The following is a 14,254-nucleotide window of genomic DNA, read 5'->3' as shown; positions in this document are numbered from 1 at the left end:
TGGTTCAAAATGGTTTAGATTGGATATTAGGAAGAACCTCTTCCCTGTGAGGATGATGAGATGATGGAATAGCTTTCCAAGAGAAGTTATGTCTGCCCCATCCCTGGAAGTGTTCAAGACCAGATTAGATGGAGCCCTGAGCAACCTGGTCTAGTGGGAGGCATTCCTGCCTATGGCAGGGGTTTGGAATGAGATGATCTTTAAGGTCCCTTTTAACTGAAACCATGCTACCATAACTCATCACATTTCCACCAAACAATGGACAGATGAGATAAATACCATAAAAATCAAGGCATGTGCTTCAAGAATGAGAAACATGTCTTTTCAGGAATATAAGAGGAGTACCATTTTTTATCAAATCTCCTATTACACATCAATGCAAGGATTGAAAGATGTCCACAAATAAGTAACAGCTTAGCAGCTTTTATACATTAAAGTCCTTAGAAGTATGGATCTACCATGGCTACTTTCAGGAAACATATAATTGATATCAGTTAGTGCTATAATGCAGCACTTGGAGTTACATACTTTCATAGAAAATTTATAGATTACTTTTAAAAAATATTTTGAAATGTCAATGCTTTATGTTATCAGGTTATTTCATTTATCTAAACCTTTCCCCTTGTAAATCAAGCTTTGCCAAGACAACATACGATTCTGTTGAAGGCAATTTGTAGATAGACCTTGTCTGTCTATTTATTACATCTTCTTCACATTTCTTCCTATGTTGTCATGAACAAAATGGTCTGAGTTTCTCAGAGCAATATTTGGTCAGTTCCAAAAACTTAAAGAGTCTATATAAGGTATCAGCTTTATTTTTGCACATCATCAGGAGTGGTGTTGATCCTTTAAGTAGCAAAAAAGAGCTGCACTGAAAATGCAACTTACAATATCCATGAAATTGAATCAGCTTATAGATCTGAATGTTCTTTCTTCTTCTTTTATGGTTTAAGAAACAGCACCTAAGCTTGTAAAATGCTGTTAATAGCTGATGTATAAAAGACAGCTTTGGAATAAGGACACTCTGAGAATAAATAAAATGCAAAATTTTATTTAGAAAAGATGACTTTTTCTGTGTTATTGAAAAAGATATTTGTATATGTTATCTCAAGATACTAGAAGAATTTCAAAGGCTGTTCATGCAAAAGATTTAAATGTATCTTATTTCTTTGCTGACTTTGAAATGTGACCACATATTTTAGTATCACCACTTGGAATAAACACAATATATGCAGCAGCTTCTCAGTAAGCAGATAGATATTTTGGAAGTATATTAAGTGAATTCATTGTGAAGGGGTATTGTTCTATTTATCTTGATAAGAGGATTAAATTCACATGCCCTAAACTAAGGCAAAATGTGCCAGAAAAATGTTGATCACATAGCTGAATTTTCTGCTTCAAACAACAAATTACAGTCAGTAGAAAGAGAAAAAAAGACAAAAACTAACCTCTCCAGCAATGGCCTATATTTGTGGTCGTGACACTTCAAGCTATGTAAAATGTTACTTCTCTCTTAATTTACTCAGCGCAGCATTATACAATGTAATGGTTGGACAAACAGAGGTTAAGTGAAAGACAGCCTGTGTTTGAATAAGTTGTGTCTGTTCTTTAATTGCTGTGCCTTGCATTGCTTTACACACACTACGTGATCACGTTGATAAAGATTGTAGTTATGCAGAGCCAAGGTGATCATTGAAGAGCCAGAGTTAGGGAGACTGAGTGGACTCATTTTGTGTTTGTGAAACATAGAAAGACATATGCAAATACATGTGCACATAGATTCATTATTTCTTGTCATAATATTAGCAGATTTCTATATATCCACATCATGTAGCAATATTGATCCAAACACGGTGTGTTGGCTGCAAATTTGTGCTTTGGTTCCAAATTGGTCTCAGTTATTTTAAGCTGGCAAATTATCCAATGACTTAATTCTTGTCTTTTGGATTTTTATTTGGTTACCTGTAGAAAAATAATAAAGGCAAAAGGTTCCTTACTTTGATAAACATGGAAAGAGGGGTGTGTGGTGTTCAGTAGTTTTTCCAAAATGTAATTAGTACCAAATTGGACTAAATAACACTATTTTAAAGTACAGGTTTAACTTTTTTGATTGGGGTTTATTTTGGTTTGCCCAAGGAATGCCACAACCTAGATTGTTTGCGGAGCTTTATTCATAGTGAGCCTCACTTTTTTAGTAGTTGCACATCATGTCTACTTAAACTAATAGGAGAACTGGTGATATACAGACCAGTCAGCTACAAATTATTACTATTTAACACCAAGGAAAAATAATTTAGCCATACTGTCTTAGGTTACAATGTAATATGTAACCAAAAGTTATGTATTCTATCACCATTTCCATAAGCTTTTAAAGCAAGGTGAGGCAGTGATCTTTATCTTATCCAGGGGATAACTTCTGTTAGTGGGCCATTGAGCCACACTGCTTGGCTCATGAAGTTACATCATCACACTGTGGGATGCTCCGCCCAGAGGGAGGAACCAAGCATTCCTGTCTGGATAAAATCTGAGGTTTGGAGCACCATAAGCAGCCTTATCCACTGGATTGCCAGAGGACAAGAGCTACATAACCACCACTGGACCTTCAGAGGAGGACCAGACCCTTCTACAGGATCACTGTTTCAACAGAACCACATCTATCATTTCAACAGGAATACAGCCACCATTTAATCAGACTGCTACCACCACCTTGCCTAACAAGGTGTCAGGATGTATCCTAATTGTCAGTTTAAGCCAGTGTTTTCTGTCTTTATTTTAATCTTCCTATTAAATTATAATTCTGACTTGGAATCTCTCATTGGTTTGCTTTCAAACTAGTACACATACAAAGATGTAATAGCCAGAAAACAAGCAGCAGAAGGAAGTTGGCAGCAAACTTCTGCTCAGTTTGTACAGTGGGAATCTAGACATCCTCTTAAGGTGATTGGAATTTCTCAAATTTATTTTTTCTAAGAACACATATTTTTGCCATATTCTCAGAGGCATTGAAGAGGTTGTTGGTGTAGGGATTTTTTGGAGTGGAAAAGAACAATTTTTCATATGGATAATTTTCACAGAATTACTGTCTTAAAGAGTCTCATTGGGAAATAGAGTTGCTGGAATTACCCATTAAAAGGTCAAGTTGACATAACATTAGGGTACATATTTGGTTATTTGAATTGCCTGTTTCTTGACAAAATTATGTAGCTGCTGAAATGCTTACTAGGACAGAGAGAAAGTGACACCATGGGCAAAGATACCAGAGATCTTCAAAGTGGCTGGAAAATGCAGCTGTATGTCATATTTTCAAATGGAGCTGAATTATTTCTAGAGTAGAAAACTTTTCCTCAACTAAGAGACAATGGAAAGGTGGCTCAGGTAGGCACTAGGGATGTGAGGAATTGGCAGCATGCCAATTTAGCTGCACAAATACCTGTCACAGGCCCATTAGGCTTTGCACCCTTCTTTAAGAAAGAAGGCTGGCCAACTCATCTCTGCCCCTCTGCCTTCACTAACCTTGTCAAGATACAAAAACCTTCTATAAATAACAACATTAAAGAGCAACTTTCAGTTTCACCACAGTGTACCTGAAGAAAAAGTTTGAAATATTGAGAAGACAGATGAATTGGAAAAATTGTTTCTTAATTTTTTTATACTAAGATCTAGAATCCCTTGCAGCTGGAGCAGGCAAGGCAAGCTCCCTTTTGCATGCCACCAAATGATGGCTAAACTTAGTGCATGCACAAGAGTTGGGTCACCTGCCTGAAGAAAAATCTCAGTGCCTTGCAGATAACATCTGATTTGAAATAAAAAGGTGCTTTCATTGCAATGGTCTTAGCAGCAGCACATTTGAAATACAGCAGGTGGAAGACAATATGAAGAGTTGAATGGGAGAATTGTGGACTTTCTGTAGCTGCTACACAATTGTGCTTAATCCTCTAAATCAAGTTATAAACAACTCTGGTGGGGAGGAAGTGATACAAATTCTGAAAATAAAAGCAATCAAATATGATATCATATGGTGGCAGGTAATCTCAATTAAAACAAGTTAAGATCTCTAAGTATTTTTTCAAACTATTGCAATGAGTACTTAATTCTTTTGTCACAAGTACAAGACAAATTGTATATTAGTCCATTGACCTTCCTTTCCCTATATATGATATCTGATCTTCTTGGTAGAATTTTTGTCAAATACTACTTAGACCTTGACATTTTTTTTCTGCTGAATATGGACACAATCTCTGCCCATGTCCTGCTTATAGTTCCACTACTGTTTTCACTCAATATTTTGACCCAACCCAGAACCATGCAGGTACTCATACTGCAGAAAATCATGAACCTGTGAGCAGTTTTTGAAAGTCCCTCACCTGTCCTCTGAGTGCGTGAGTTCTGTAGAGAAATGTCATAATGAGGATTAGTACCTGCCTTCTAAGACCAGGTCATCTCAAATAAGGACTTACTTGCAAAACATCTTGCAAGAATTGTAAAGACATTTTTCCACAGACAATTAAGAAAAGTGCTGGACCTCCATCTGTTTGTTCTGTCATCTCATATTTATCACTGGAGGCATGCACTTAGACAAAAATTTCCTTCACAAATAAGGAATTGGGTTGAGCGAGCCTTTAAAAATCATTGTCTCTAAAACCATATGTAAATTTATGAAAAATAACTACTAAAAGAAACTCAGAAATAATTTCAACAGCACTTTCATGAAACATTCTTGTAATTGATGAATAACATGGGTCTTGCTGAACAGTATTAACTCAGTTATACCCTTTCATAACTTACAACTATGATTTCTTTTTCTGTGAATTACATGGACAAGTAAAATTTAATTTCTTACTGTGTAAAATTGAGACCAGTTCCTCTGCACAGTTTGCATCTTGACTTACTCAGTAGGCTTAAGTGACATGGAAGGTGTCAGAGTCCTTGGCAGACTAGTCTTTCATCTCAGTTTCTCTCAGAAAAAGAATTGGCATCCTCTAAAATTAGATTTATGTACTTTGGCATTCTTTGAAATCAGACAAAAATATTTTGCAGAGACTACTAAGAAGTTTCAAAGGATAAATTATTAATTCGAAGTAAGTAATAGCTGTAGAATTTACATCTTCCAAACACTTACAACATACACAACACTTCTAAACAAAAACAATTACATCAATAGAATGCCAGCAGCATAAAGCCTGAGCAATGAACTGCTAAATCAGTGTCTCTAATCTCAGATGAATTACAGTGCTTATGCACTGTTTATCAAGATGGCACCAGACTACTTAATCAGGCAAATCTCGGGTTTAGGTTTGATTTTTTTGTCTTTTAATAGAAAACTTTCTGTTTCCAATAAAACAGACAAATTGAAATAAAATTTAGACACAAATATATATTTTCCGATGTATTTTTTTCTTTATGATACTTATTTTCTTGTTAAAATGTTACCTGCTACATCACATGTTTCACTGCTAAATGACCTGAAACAGATTTCTATAAAATGGTAAAATAATATTTGCATGACAAGGAAGAGAGTTCCTTTGGGTTTTGATTGGGTTTCATTTTGGAATTTTTTTTTAAATTGTGTACAAGAGGGATGGAAAAAAGTAAAATTAGTAAATAATGTTGCTATCAAATTTTATACAAGTGGGACACTAACTCTTTGAACACGGAGTTAGTTACAATGTTGGTCACAGCTACTTCTAATAATGAAAATAATACAATAAGGTACACTTGTTCATTTTCTCAAAGTCTGACATAAAAACAATCTCTTAATATTTAATATTAAACTGATTCCAAAATCCAACCAGTTTGTATCAACTGGTATCTGGGATTTTGGGTTGGTTTAAATGTATGTGTCTCTTCTAAAGTCAACAGAGTTGAATTTCAATAGCTATTCATCTGATGAATTATTTCTAAATTGCAAATTGGAGACTTTAGGTTTAAGGAAGGCCAAAAGGTTTGTTAAGGATATTCTTTTATCCCATTTAACTTAGCATATAAGAAGTCTTCATGTATGTAAAGCTTAGCTCGTAATCAAGTCTTGATAGAAATGAAGTAACAAAGTAGAGAAATTGCTATTTGGCTCATATTAACTGGGACCAGAATCAAAAATATTTTCAAATTTACAAATTTTTAAACCTAAGTTTAAATGATTGGCTGCCAGAAATGAATACAGAACCAAGAGTTTTGCTGTACGCTTGCCTTTTTATAGTCAGTAATGAGAAAATAAAACATTCTGTATGACAGATAGAAAGAATGCTAGTTGAGATTAAAATGCTTTAATAAAAGAGCAGGAAAACAACTGTTTTCAGGAGGACAGATACATATATGTCACTGACAGGTGAGGCACAAGAGTGAAGGATCGAAGTTGAATGTGATGCAGCTCATGGTGATCCCAGGGCTCGATATCCACATCACATCTTGACTAGCAGTGAAGCTTGTATGGATGGCCCAGGTTCTCAGGATCACAGAATAAGCTGAGCTGGAAGACACCCACATGGATCACCAGTCCAGCTCCCAGCCCTGCACAGCACCATCCCCAGGAGTCACACCATGTGCCTGAGAGCATTGTCCAAACACTCCTTGAACTCTGTCAGGACTGGGGTTGTGACCACTCCCTGAGGAGCCCACTCCAATGGCCATCCACACTCTGGGTGAAGAACTTTTTCCTAATATCCAGCCTAAGCCTCCCCTGACATAGGTCCAGCCATTTCTTTGGGTCTCATCACTGGTCACCAGGGAGCAGAGATACATCTGCCCCTCCAGTCCCCCTGAAGAGGAAGTTGCAAACAGCAATGAGGTCATCTCTCAGCCTCCTCTCCTCCAGGCTGAACAGCCAAGGTGACCTCAGCTGGTCCTCACAGAGCTTCCCCTCCATACCCTTCAACATATTTATTATTCTACTTTGGGTCCTCTGTAGTAATTTAATATCTTTCTTATATTGTGGTGACTGAAACTGCATATGATATTCAAGGTGAGGCCAAATCAGTGCAGACAACTGCCTGTGGAAGATCTTTGCTTTCCTGAAACATGAGTAGGGCTTTCAGACACATCCCTTCTGTGTTTGAGGAAGTCAAGCATCCCTCCAACCTCAGTTCTCCCAGGAAGGAAAATGTTTACAGCTCATCCATGATGCTCCTGAAGGGATGCTGTGAGATTCCTAGTACACACACAAAATTAATTTGTGCCCAAAAGGAAAGCTCCAACACTAAATCACTGGTGTTGGCAAACAATGTCTCTTGTAAGGGACTTACAGAGCCCCCCAGTGTTCAAATTGTTAGTCCTTCCATAAAAAGTGAAGGGTTTTTTTACATATACCTGACAAAGGCTTTCTAGAATGGTAAGAGGAAACATTGGGCTGCAGCAGACTTATGGTCAGGACACTCACCAAAATACAAGACATCCAAATTCTAGTTCCTTCCCAATTGCATCAAACTATTTACAGGAGAGACTATCAGCTCTTCAAGAACAGGATACACCTTGCTGTCTGCTGTGCTGGTTTTGGCTGGGGTAGAGATAATTTTGTTCATAGTGGTCAGTACAGGGCTGTGTTTTGATTTGATTAAACCATGGCACCTGCCAAGAAAGCAAAAAATTCAAAATTTCTGTTCCAGAAGTATGTTGGAAAATTGCTGTGTCTGTATGTCCTACTGGATAAGGTCCTTGGGAAATTATCATGTTTAATATCCACGTGTTCCATGGAGTTGGTGGTCGGAGACAGGGACAACACACACACACACACCAGAGCTTTATGTGACAGTGTGTTTTATTTTTCAGAGCTTACTTTTATAGGGAGTCCAAAACTTCCAGGTCTAGACAGCTCATTGGTCTGATCCCCACACAGCCCACCTCCTGACTAAGGAGATTCCTGCAGCCCAGGATGGAATGTGATAGGTGCAGGTCCCTGTCTATCAACCCAGGGACTCCAATGCCACAGGTGATGGGGTGATTTCTTTCTTTCCAAAGATTGTTGCAAGAAATGTATGCATTTTGTACCATCAAAGTAAGAATTTTCTAAACTAAGATGGTTTTTTTGCTTTCATGTGAGATGTGAACAAAAATTCCTAATGATGATGGAGTGCCTTTACCAGCAGGGGTAAAACTGCTTGCACTTCCATGCTTTGCAACCAGGAACAGGTAAGATAAAAGCTCAGTCTCCCTTCGTGTCAGGAAGACTTCAGTATAAATTTGCAAATTGATGTGCCCTGATCAGTGGGATATACTGAGCAGTACAGACGCTACTGTGCATACCAGGAATGTTCAACATTTGCCTATTGGACCAAGCCTTTGGGGAATAGTGACCCATTTCTTTCTAATTCCTGGATCCCTGTGTGGCTTGAAAATGTATTCCCTTCTTTGCTACTCATATGAGGAGACTTGTGACCTGGACAGAAGCAGAATGTAATTGGATGCTGAGGTTTAGATGCCTACAGGTGTACACAGTTACAGAGAAGCCTCTGTCAATCCTCCTTTTGGACACATTTTTCTGTGCTCACCTATGCCTTTCTTAGCTGTCTCAGACGGTGTTTAGAGCATTTTTACACTAAAAAATGCTTTTCTTTTCTTGTTTGGATTAGTGAATATAAACAAATATTTTGATTGCCATCAACAAGAATGATTTCCGAGGGAAAAAAAAAAGAGCTAACATTTTTTACATTATCAAGATGCACTTGAAATTAAATTTTAACAACTAAAAATACACAGAGAGATGCATATTCATTTTGTTATTCAGTACTCAGGTGTTTTTAGGATTAGCTAGGCATCAATTTCAACAGTGAGCAAAGACTGCCATCTTCTGACTTGCACAATATAGCTGCACAATTGGATATACAAGTTAGTTTGCCCTGTTACTGTTTATCACAGTGCTCCTAACTGGGAAAATGCCTTGGTGACATCTTGATCGTGTTGTCTGAAATACTGTGCCCTAAGGAGGGCCTTCACAGGACGCTGTTCCACCTCTGAAAGAGAAATATTTACTTGCGACAAGTAAAACTTGTTCACTTCTTGGTTTTCTTGAAGAGCTCTTTCTTACATAAATTTATCATCTCATCCACACTTCCAAAGAAGTATTTCCTACTGCCATGAGTTAACTGATCAGCTGATCATTTTCTTAGTACCTTTCATACCTAGTGGCTAATGGTGTGACAACACAGAGCAAATGTGCACCTACCTCCCATTAGAGGTCAATAGTATCCCAGCAATTAATGCTAGTACTTTTAGAATTCCCACCCAAAGATTTGGCTATCAGGCCAGTGAACCTAAAAGTAAATATCAGGCAGTTAATCAGATGCCTCAAGCTGTTCAATAAATTTTAAGTGATATTACAGGAGGTCTGCAGCACATGGAACAGATGTATCTATAAATATTGTGACCAATTTCCGTGCACTTGTTACTCAAAAAACAGACTGAGATAAATCCACAGGCCTCTCTTAGAAGAAGGAAAGCATAACTGGCAGCATGAAACTGTTGTTTTCCATAGCTTTTATTCAGACTTAGGCCCCTGGCATGACGCTGGCAGAAAGCACAGACAGATCACAAGTTCAGGGTGTGGGAGCCCCGACTCTGAAGCCCATTCCATCCAGATACCAAACAATCAAATGCAGTCCCTCTCGATGGATATACCACTGCCACAGAACACCAGCTGGCAGGAAATGCTCAGCAGGAAATCATGCTCTTATCTGCTGAAGACACTGCTAATCCAGCAGGCTTCCCTCACAAGAAGGAAATCTCTTGGCTACCAGAACTCATCTAAAGTTTAGATCACTTTCCATCTGACCTACAGCACTTGCATTCTCCAGGTGAATCCTGCCACACAGCGTAACTAACACAGCAGATTCAGAATATCTCATACAGCCAGATCAATTTCTATACTTCACAGTTTGATCAGTAGTCTGGAAGAATAAAAGAGTGGAATATTAACTGATTTGGGTGAAGAAAACAGATACCTGTACTTGCATTTGATCTTCCATCCTTATTTTAAAGAAGTTCTTTCCTCAAATTTCTCTTTCATGACTCTCAGAGTGTTTTTATCTCTTTTAAATAATCCTTTCAGCTCTTTCCTGAGGGAAAAACCTACTACTTAGAAATATTTTATGTCGTATTATACAAGACCACCTTTCCTGTTAATTCATTTCAGTGTATTAAAGTGCTAACCCAAAATTTATTCAAATATAGAAGTGACTGGATCTGAATGTTTCAGTGTGTTTATGGAAGAACAGGTAAATATCCTTCATCCAAAATGCTCAATCATCAAAAAAATTTCTCACTGCTTTACCACTCTAAGTAGAATCCTCATCTCTTCCTTTCCCAGCTTTTTGATGTCACTTGTTCAAGCATCAGTTATCTATTTGGTCCCTTGAGACAACAGCTGGGTCTTGGAGACCTTACTTGTGGTCTCAGGCTCTGCATTGGGATGACAAGAACTGGGCATACTAAAACACAAACTGAAATACAGGGAACTGGAATTAAAGTTAAAGAAATATTTTTTATCTCACTATCTAAATGTGCATTGGTTTTGCATTTTGTTAGGAAATATAAGCAACTAATTGTGGTAACAAATTCTTCTATCTGTGTAAATTCTTTTCTTTCCATTCAGCAGTCAAACTAAAAAAAAAAAATAAGCAAAAAGCCCTCCTGAGCTGAAGCAAGACAACTGACACTTCCTTAAATCCTATAAAAGCAATAAGGACACTTTCCACAAGACTGCTAAAGAAATAGATCTTCATCCTGCTGGTGAGTATAAAAAACCAAAAGAGAAGAAAGATGTTCATCTGGAGGATGTAGTGTAGCCTGTACTGGTTCACACTTCACTGTCCTGTTTTTCTTTTAATCTCACATTAAAATAAAATCCAACAAGGTCTTTAAATTTTCTGAATGTGACATTAATTTTAGAGAAAAATATTCGGAACAAAAATTATCATGAATGAGGAGGGTAAGAGTCCTGATATCATTTCAGACAATGATTAATGATTTACACAAGGTAAAACAATGTCAGCAGTACACACAGCACAGAGTACGTAGGCTCAGATTCAAATGGCACCAGACAGAAAATTACTTTGTTTCCAATTTCTGAGCATAGGAGGAAGATATAAGTGTGAAACAAACTGTTTGTTCTGACCAATTGAGAGATGGATCAGTACCCATTTTTAGCCTTTCTAAGCCAAAACTCTTCATCTAATAAACTTCATTTCAACAGAACTTAATAGACAGCCTAGACCTAATTTCATGGACATAATTTCACATGACAGCCATGCTACTTCAGTACAACAATAGAATTATAAAACTTTTATAAAAATTATACATTTTTTTAAAAAATTGTACTTGTATTCTTTTTTCTGGTCAAATTATCCATTATGATCTCTTCTGTGGTCTCATCATCACTGAACAGGTATATTTGCTTGCTTGACTTCCATTTCCATCCTAGAAAACAAAGACAAGAATGACCATTCACAGTCCTTCTGAGCATTCTGTGTCTGACTATTAGCCCAAACCAGACATTAAATAAAATAAAATTCTAATTTCTTTTCATCCAAGATTTCTGATAACAAAAATGAAACCTTCTCCTTTTTCTCCTTTCTCATATCCTGCACAAAGTATGCACTTGGGTTTCAAGAATTGTGCAGAAATTGGATAATTTCACTCTCAAAGAGTGAATTAAACAAGCTGTAGCATCATATCCTTCATCTATGGATCTGTTTAAGTGTTTCAAAGTCCAGGAGAGGTTTTAACAGCTTTAAATATTTCATAAGTTGCTTTCCTACTTAAAGCATTACTTTAATACATCAAAGAATATATTTATGATAATCAGCCCAGATAAAATCTTGAACTATAAGGATGATCACGATCAAATAAGAAACAGAAACCCTGCATTATCTATCCAGAAAATAATCAGGTCCTAAATTCCCACATTACATATGTTTATATGAGTATCTAAACATGACACTATTCTGATATATTCACCTATTTAGCTTCATTTCACACATTCACTTGCATACTAGCAGAAATATTATGAAAGGAAAAAACAAAAAGGTGATCCTGAATTGCCTATAGACATTAGGCTGCAGCAACATGGAGTACATTCAAAATCTTTAAAATTCAAACTGTACAATTTTCCAGTGCTGGCATGATGGTGTGGGAAATCTTGCCACCCCTTTGCCTGTGTTGAATGCGAATACTCTGAAGAAAATCAGTATTAATGAATATTAAGATAGGAACAAGCAGCTGAAAAGAACTTAAGTCACCTTACGGTTCATATAACATCCTGGACATTGTCCTTCTTTTTCATAACCTTTAGAATCACATATTGCTGTGTTGAAAAATATATTCTGTAAGATTTAAAAAAAAAAAAATTAAAGGATGGGTTTTTGCTGCAGTCACATATTTACCATACTGCTCATTGTCTTTCCAATAGTGTCGCAGTCATACCCACAATTTTTCTAGCTAGTATGCTCAATTGATTAACTATGTTATACCCATGAGAAAAAAGGCTCTGGGAATGAAAAAAAATAGGTAAAGCAAATATAATCAGAAAGAATTTTTTTTTTTTTGTAGAGTGACCATGTCAATGGATTGAATTTTTTCTTTCTTTTTTTTTTTTTCTAAACATATCTTTAAAGTCAAGAAATAAGACTGGAAATTTTAGCAAGCAATTTGAACCCTTTTCAATGCTCAGAACTTCGGGAAATGCACTGAGTTAATTGATAAATATATTTTTGTGAGATGAACTTGATACAACTTTTCCTTCAAATACCTAATAGGTGCTAATAAGGAAAACTGTTGCAAAAAATGTTGCTAAATGTTGCCAATGCAAAACTGCTGCAAAATTTGCAAAATGTTGCAAATGATTGTATTGTTAGTAAGTTTGGGCACATCCTTCTATGTAAAACAGATGAGGATCCATGAGGTTACATGTGTCTGTATGCTCTTCTAGGGCTACAATAGCTTTTCGGGTATTCCACTTAACAAGATTTTTGGCAATATTTCAATCAGTTTTTCTTATTTAAATTTTAATAATATGGAATTTAGCAAAAAGCAAAGTGCAAGTAAAACAACCCCCAAAGCACAGATGTTATACGAAACCCAGGAGAAACCTTTGGATTTTGTTTTCAGGTGACTTACTAGCTTCCAAGATTAGTACTGGAAATTTCCCTACCAATACATGGGCTTTTTTCAATTTCATCCTTTTTCCTTCATATTTGACCAGCATAATTGTGATGGCTTTTGGTACAATAGGTTTAGGCAATTATTCTCACATTATTGTAAGGGCTATCTGAAAATGACCATAATTTTGTTCCTTCCTGCATCACTTTTTTAAGAATGTTCTGAAAGGGGGAAATTGGCACACACTAGAATATTCAAGGCCTCTAATTTTAAGACATTTCTATCTTGTATTGGATTGAAAAGCATATCAGTAATAAGAGGAGAGACATTAGCAGTAAAGATCACAACATCAAAGCAAATAATGTGGATCACTCCCTGTTGGAAACAATGTCTTTCTATAATTCCTTTTATAAAATTTAGAATGTATGTGAGGGAATACAAAACGTGTGTGAAGAAGAAAGAATCTTTCTCAAATTCAGCTCGTTTTGCATGGAGTGATATGTACCCGGTTTCAGCACAACTATAATTGAATTTAACTAAATTGAAATAGCATTCTCCTAAGTAGAGTCACCTAATCTGAGGAGTCCTTTTCATCCCATATGCAGGGTCTGAATGCAACGCTTGTGGAGTTTTCTTTTATTAAAAGCTTAATGTACGTTCACTAATGTAGGTTTAAATGTGGCCTAATTATTAATCAAATATATTTCAGTAGCAGGAGGGCCAACATTCAAATAATGATTAATTGAAAACTTAATTAAATACTTCAAGACATCACATGAAAGTGTTCTGATAAAGTTTCAGATCATGCACTTTGCATCTGAATCTGAGTAATGAAAATGAAGGATTTGATCCAGAAGCCTTTGTAGTCAGTGACTGAAATTACCCCAAAGCTGCTAAAGAAAATCTGTCTGAATATTTGCAATTAAGTTTTCTGGGAGAGCTTTGCATAATGCGGAATATAAAACAAAGAGTGTGCTTCACCTGACCATTCCAAACTGCTGAGCTTCTCTGTTTCCTGTGCTGTAGAAAACTTCACAAAACTTTACCCAAGAATCCCAAAAAAAAAAAAAAAAATTTGCACTCTAATTGGATAAGTTGGATAAGAAGCTAAAAGATTGGAAGATTTTTGAGTTTAAGTAAATTAAATTTTATGGCTTCCATACTTTATTCT

At 36.4% G+C, this 14,254-nt stretch overlaps 1 long non-coding RNA gene across 1 annotated transcript; it reads right to left on the bottom strand.

The window, feature by feature from the left end:
• Positions 1 to 10,843: 10,843 nt before the first annotated feature.
• LOC129117263 (uncharacterized) lies at positions 10,844 to 12,309 on the bottom strand. The gene is made up of 2 exons (XR_008533823.2): positions 12,230 to 12,309; positions 10,844 to 11,403 (listed from the first exon to the last, which is right to left on the bottom strand). It is a non-coding gene; the product is annotated as an uncharacterized LOC129117263 (long non-coding RNA).
• Between the last annotated feature and the right edge of the window lie 1,945 nt (positions 12,310 to 14,254).

Source organism: Agelaius phoeniceus, chromosome 2, assembly GCF_051311805.1.
Source record: "Agelaius phoeniceus isolate bAgePho1 chromosome 2, bAgePho1.hap1, whole genome shotgun sequence".
NCBI classification, from domain to species: Eukaryota; Metazoa; Chordata; class Aves; order Passeriformes; family Icteridae; genus Agelaius; species Agelaius phoeniceus.
Note: the sequence above shows the minus strand (reverse complement) of the source record. Positions and strands in the feature narration are given on the sequence as shown.